This window comes from Crocuta crocuta, unplaced genomic scaffold, assembly GCF_008692635.1.
Source record: "Crocuta crocuta isolate KB4526 unplaced genomic scaffold, BGI_CrCroc_1.0 scaffold279, whole genome shotgun sequence".
NCBI lineage: Eukaryota > Metazoa > Chordata > Mammalia > Carnivora > Hyaenidae > Crocuta > Crocuta crocuta.
This window is the reverse complement of record NW_027551570.1, coordinates 3,217,947-3,224,532: the sequence shown is the minus strand read 5'-3', so window position 1 is coordinate 3,224,532 and position 6,586 is coordinate 3,217,947. Positions and strand designations below refer to the sequence as shown.

Here is a 6,586-nt window from a genome sequence, read left to right as displayed (position 1 = left end):
ATATTCTAATGAAGATGATCTTTATATTAAACCACCCATGGATGCATGTCACAACAAGTAGAGTGATTGGAAAAGCCTCGTGTATGTTGAAAAAGCAAAAACTGGCACTTCGTTCTACTTCTACTATGACTGTGCTCTTCACATTCCACAGTAAGAAAATAAATGCACCCCGAGACAAACTAAAACTAACAGGATCACCTTGCTAGGGTTAGTTAGGGTACAGGCAGGTCTTCAAAAGAATAAAGCCTTTACTATTTCCCATTATCCTAGACTCCTTAAAAAAAAAAAAAAAAAAAGGAAATCATTTGATGTCTGCTTTTGGCGATGCTGATGTCTGAGTCTGAAGATATGTTATAATCTTCCTAACTAGATAAACATCAGAGAAAGTTGCTGTTTTCCTACCATGCTAAGAACAATATGCTTACATTGATAGTTGTGTGTGTGTGTGTGTGTGTGTTAAAATATCTTATATATTTTACTTGGTGACATGGTGATACAAGCCTTCTGAAGTCTAATTCTGCTCCACTTATCTATTGCTTCATAATGAAGCACACAACTCACCCCACAACTGAGCAGTTTAAACAATCTGTTATTATCACTTATGGTATTGCAGGTTGAGCAGGCTGAGCTGGGTGTTTCTCAACTGAGGTTTCTCATACAGTTGCATTCAGGTGATGGCTGAGGCTGATCTGGGGGCTTTACTGGGCTGGGTGTTGAAGGTGGCTCACTTACGTGTGAACAAGAGCTCAGTAGGGCCTGTTGACCCCAGTGCCCCTATACAGGGCCTCTCCATGGGACTTAGATTTTTCTTAGATTATGGTAAATGAGTGGGTTGTCCCCCAAAAGGGTTGTCCCCAAAGAAAGTATTCTAAGAGACCCAAGTAGAACCTAAAAGGTTTCTAGTAATTTGCTTTTAGAAGTCCCAGCACATATTTGCTGCCACACTAAGGCCAGCCCAGATTCAAGGGGATAGGAATTAAACTCAATCCATTGATGTGAGGAGTGAAATGTAAGTAAGGAAAGGACCAGCTAGGGGCCATCTTTGGAGACTATCATAGCCTCTTTTGTACTCTTTGAAAATAAGTGTTTTCTTTCCTTTTCTAAATGCATCTTTCTTTCAGTTTTCCTTTGACAATATATTCCTTCAGCTAAGTCTTAAAATTAAGCAAGGTTAGCCTTTATCAAGGACTATGTAGTCAAAAATTTTACCCTTTTGGCAAGTGAATATTATTCTGCCACAGTTGAATGGATGATGGTAGAAAACATGACATATGTGGGTTGGAGACAAATGACAGAGTATTACTCCACACAGTAGAAATAACCAGCACCTCAGCAGATTTTCCCTTTGGTTCTTTGTCTCTTCCCAATTCCCACAAGAAGACATGAAGGGGACCTGAAGGCCTCTGAACACATAGCAGGTTGCATTACAGGAGTGACACCTTGACCTTAGCGAGTCCAAGTCTTTTATAATGAGCAGTAAGCAAACTTACCCTTTGCTCCAGAGGGAGACTCTATCTCTCTCTTCTAAGGATGTTAACTATATAAATATCCTTGAAAGGACTGTCAAGAACAAAGACAGTCATACCTCAGTTGTAAGACACGTAGAGATTTGTGAATTGTCATCCAACAGTCAGGTGATGTTGGTCACGGTGGGTGTGGATATAGTAGGGAAAGGGTGAGCCACCCAGTTAGAGAAAGGAAGCAAGAGAAGACTCTGTTTTGGAATTTGTTAGGAGTTCAGATGTAAAAAATGGGCTGAAGAAGTAAAGGGAGATAAAACAATCTTGAAGAAGTATCGATAGTATGTTTAAGGCTTGGAATTTCTTCTGCAGGCAGTACCAAACAGCTCAGAGCCTTTTATGAGGGAAAAAACATAGTCACAGCTGCATTCTTATAAGCTGACTCTGATAGGATCTATGGAGGATTTAAATTCCGGGAGGAAGCACTCATTTAAAGGGACAAAACTGAGGAGAGGCTGAGCTGAGCCAGGGTCATTGGAGTGGAGAAACACTGGTACACAAGCCAGATGTTAAGGAAACAGGCTCCTTATAGATAAACTAGGCCACTGGTAACATCTCTTAACAGAACGCATTGTCATTATTTGATATATGTCTCCCCCGTTAGCCTCTTAACTTCTCCAGGGCAAGAATCACATTATATTTTTCTTTATATCCCCTGTGTCTGATTCAATTTTGTTTGATGGATCAGTTAATGTGTATATTGCATCAAACATAGGGTAGGGTTTAGACTGCATCAAAAATGTAGAGATTAGAGGCAAATAAATAAAGAACTAGTCCTTATGGAACCTGTATTCTAGTGGAACAGATAGAATAAATTAATGAACAAACAGATATCTAGTATTATGCCAGGTGGTGGTATATGCCATGAAGAAAAGTAATACCGGACCAGGGATGGTGGAGGATGTTGCTGTTTTAGATAGGGTGGTCAGGAAAATCTTCCTTGAGAAAATAATCTCAGGGATTCTATTCCTTCTTTGCTAAAGGTACATAGTCAGGGTAGGTGGTTATTTTGGATATGCAGAGGTAGTCCAGAGGCCAGACTGAGGTCTTAATGCACCTACACGGAAGTGCCCAGTAGTGTCTTAATTTGAGTTCATTCAGCAGCTGACTCCGAGACAAAGATTTATTCTGGAGGTGATCTCAGAAAAGCTCAGCAGGCAAAGCAGGCAACCGGGGCAGAGAAATGCAGGTACTCAACATATGTGGGTAACTAGAGCTGAATCCCACCAGGGAACTCTGGGGGCCAGTGTGCAACGTGCACCTCAGAGGCATCCAGCGGTATACTGGTAAATGTTTATCAGTTGGCTCACTGGGGATAAAAAGAGGCCTGATTTGTAGTGTTTGTCCATTTCTCTGGTGTAAATACTCTCACCACGCCCATTTCCAGCTACCGGTGTGACACCACTACACATGGAGTTGGGACACAGCACATCATCACATAGAAGTGCCACCATCCAGATACAGTAGATGTAAGTAACCAAAGGAGCATAATAATAGGGGTAATGTTTCACCCTGCTTGATGGCTCCTCTTGAGAGTGATTCTCCTGCACTTTGGGACTGTACTCAGTGAGGGCAAAGCCAACAATGGCACCCAGAGAAAACCTTCAGGAGGCGGCATCGGTAAGACCTGAGGGTTGGGGTGGAGGACTGGCAAGTATCTCCGACCAGTAGATAGAATAGATCCTGGGTCCTGATAAGGTGAAAGCAAGTGAGCTTTAAAAAAGACCAGCTCTCTGTTTGGGTTAGTGGAATTTTATTTAAGAGTTTAGGTTGGCTTTTGTTCAGCGCTACTCGTCTTATCTTTGCAGTAAAGGTTCCATACAGTAGTTCCCCCATTAGCGTGGTTTTGCCTTCCACAGGTTTTCGTTACCCATGGCCAACTGCATTCTGGAAGAAGATGATCCTCCCCCTGACCTATCATCTGAAGGCCAAGAGTAGCCTGAGGCTATGTCGTTCACCTCACATCATCTCATCACGTAGGCATTTTATCATCCCACGTTATCACAAGAAGCAGGGTGAGTACACTACAATGAAATATTTAGGGACCACAGTCACAAAACTTTTATTACGTGATATTACTGTGGTTGTGTTATTTAATTATTAGTTATTGTTGTTAATCTTTTACAAGTAGGCTTGAATATATAGGAAAAAAACATAGCGTATATGGGGTTCGGTGCTATCGTGGCTTCAGGGATCCACTGGGGGTCCCTCCCACAGATAAGAGGGGACTGCAGTATACACAGCAGCTGAGGTGTGTTCAGGGAAATAAAAGAGAGAATGGCTATTTCTTTGCATACAGCAAAACCGTGAAAGAACGGTAGCTGTAGGGGTGAGAATCAAGGTTATTTATTAGTACTTGCAGGTCAGGAGTAGCATAAAAGGAGACGCAAGGGAATGGGACCCTGAAGCAGTCATGCCAAAATACCTCTTTTACACAAACACTCCAGAAGGAGGTGATCTCTGCAGAGGGTGTTGGTGAGATCCTGCTGTTCTATGCATGCAATCAAAGCGGCAAAATGTTGGGTAACACTGGCATTTTTCAAAGATGGGGAATTGGGGACTTCTCAGCATATGGAGGAACTCTCCTGGCCAGCTTTCTCATTTTTATATAATTAAACATTCTAATTGTCATTGATATTTTAAATCTAATATATACATTCAACACCTAGTTTTTGAGCCTTTCTTTCTGAAATACCAGACACTATCCTGGAATTATTGCAACATGGAGGAAATCAGTATGATCACTTTACCAATTAAGGATATTGCACCTTAGCTGCACTTAAATAACAGAAAGGCTTTCATTGGTTCAAAGCACATTTCTATCCTGTTTGCTTGCCTTTCCTAAGAGATGAGTATAACAACCCCTGCAGAACTGATTGTATGCCTAAAGGTATTGGGGTCTGTACCAAGGCCAATTTCAGTTTTGAAAATGTGCCCAGCCCTAAGCCGAACCACTGAATATGTCATTATCTTATTTCTTTTTTAATTTTTTTTTTTCAAAAGAGTGAAAAAGAAAGAGAGAGTGAATGGGGGAAAGGGGCACATGGAGAGGGAGGACTCCATGCTCAGTATAGAACCGGATGCAGGGCTCAATCCCATGACTCTGGGATCTTGACCTGAGCCGAAATCAAGAGTTGGATGCTCAACCAACTGAGCCATCCAGGGGCCCCTGTCACTGTGCTATTTAATGCAAAGTTTCCCTATCTCAGGAGCAAGCTTCCTCATCACATTAGAGGAAATTTAGGGCCACACAGGATCTCAGAGCTGTGTCGAACCTCTGAAGCCACTGATTGTCATCTTACTTGCACTTCCTACGTCAGCCAGGGCCAGGTCCCTGGCTTCTTGTTTCTGGAAGAAAACCATCACCATGGTGGGAAAAGTGTGAGAGTTGAATATGAAGACCACAGTTAATGCCAGCTTTTGTTTGAATGTATTTTTTAAACAAAAATTCACTCATCATTTACTCTCCTAGGCCCTATTCTAAGAAATAAAGCTAGAGTGTGATCCATAATAGAAAAAGTTTCTGACATCACGTAACTCAGCTTAATCTGATGGGGGAATAAAATAATAATACTGTAACTACTAAGTGAATTGATAAATAACCATGATAATTTTAAAGAGCATTTTTGCTGCCATCGCAGAGATAAATATCCACTAAAACCTGCTTTCTTTTTGCAGGCTGCACTTATAGCTGGGACGCAGCTGGACAGCCCTTGTAGCTGCTTGTGTGGTCAGGGGATTCACTCTCCCCCCATGGAATGTAAGAGAAAATAAAAACAATGTGTGTCACTTCCAGGCCACGTATCTCTTTCCCTCCCACAAAAGCCCTAGAAAAGGGCAGAGCCACCATATGGAAGAATCCTGGATCTGCATTACTGCAAGGAGAAGATTCACCATTCAATTAGGAATACTCCCCCCACCCCGGACTATTATATATAAGAAATATATTCCTATTGCCTTTGAGTCCTTCTACATTGGAAAGCATCAGCCAGCCTTCCCTACCCAATATAGCAAGACAGCCTTGCAGAAAATATATCAGAATGATATGCTAGGGATATGCCTTGGCTTGAGCCAAGGGCAACCTGATAGTAGAGTGATAGAAGGCCTGGCTGAGATGACATCTGTGCTGATAATGTCTGTGCTAAGTCCAGTCATGTTAGGATCTGGGGAAAACTATTTTAGGCAGTGGGAACAGCGAGTGTGAAGCCCCTGAGACACAAAGAGGTTTCACATGCTAGTAGAACAAACACAAGGCTCATGTGACTGGGGCAACATGAGCCACGGGAGACAATTTTGCGATGATGTCAGAGAAGTAAACAAGGGTGAGATCGTGTAGAACCTTCTAGTCCATGATAAGGAGTATGGATGTTATCCCATGCATGAGTGGAGTGTTTTAAGATGAATAGGAAATAGGATAGGTAGCAATGGATGTTGTAAAAAGAACACTGATCGCTGTGTATAGAAAGGATTCTCCTGGGGCAGACCAAAAATGAGATTTGTTTTTTTGTGATGGTTAATTCTATGTGTTGACTTGGCTGGGCTGAGGAATGCCTGGAGAGCTGGTGAAACGTTATTTTGGGTGTGTGTCAGGGTACTTCCGGAAGAGGTTGAACGTTCAAACAGACAAAAAGTCAGAGGAAAGGTCAATTCTCTTTCTCTCTCTTTGTCTGCCTGTATCTCTTATTCTTTCCTTGACCTGTTCATCTTCTCTTGTTCTTGGACATTAGGGCTCCTGGTTCTTGAGCCTCTTGGACATACACCAGACCCCAACTGCCTACCTCACCTGAGGCCTTTTAATTCAGACTGAATTATTGCACTGAATTATGGATTTCCGAGTTCTCCAGCTGGCAGATGGCAGATTGTGGGATCTCTTGACCTTCATTACTGTGTTAAGCAGTTTCTTTCTTTTTTCTTAAGTTTTTTTGTTTTTATTTATTTTGGGAGAGATAGAGCAAGATGGGGAGGGGGAGAGACAGAGGGAGGCAGAATACCAAGCAGGCTCCATGCTGTCAATGCAGAGCCCGATGTGGGAGTCGAACTCACCAACAGTGAGATCATGACCTGAG

At 42.2% G+C, this 6,586-nt stretch overlaps 1 long non-coding RNA gene across 2 annotated transcripts; it reads left to right on the top strand.

The window, feature by feature from the left end:
- Positions 1-2,887: 2,887 nt before the first annotated feature.
- Positions 2,888-5,315, top strand: LOC144220590 (uncharacterized). Of its 2 annotated transcripts, none has more exons than XR_013331789.1 (3): positions 2,888-2,989; positions 3,380-3,535; positions 5,199-5,315. It is a non-coding gene; the product is annotated as an uncharacterized LOC144220590 (long non-coding RNA). The 2 variants fall into 2 exon arrangements; XR_013331788.1 differs by having other exon boundaries at positions 2,907-3,140.
- Positions 5,316-6,586: the final 1,271 nt, after the last annotated feature.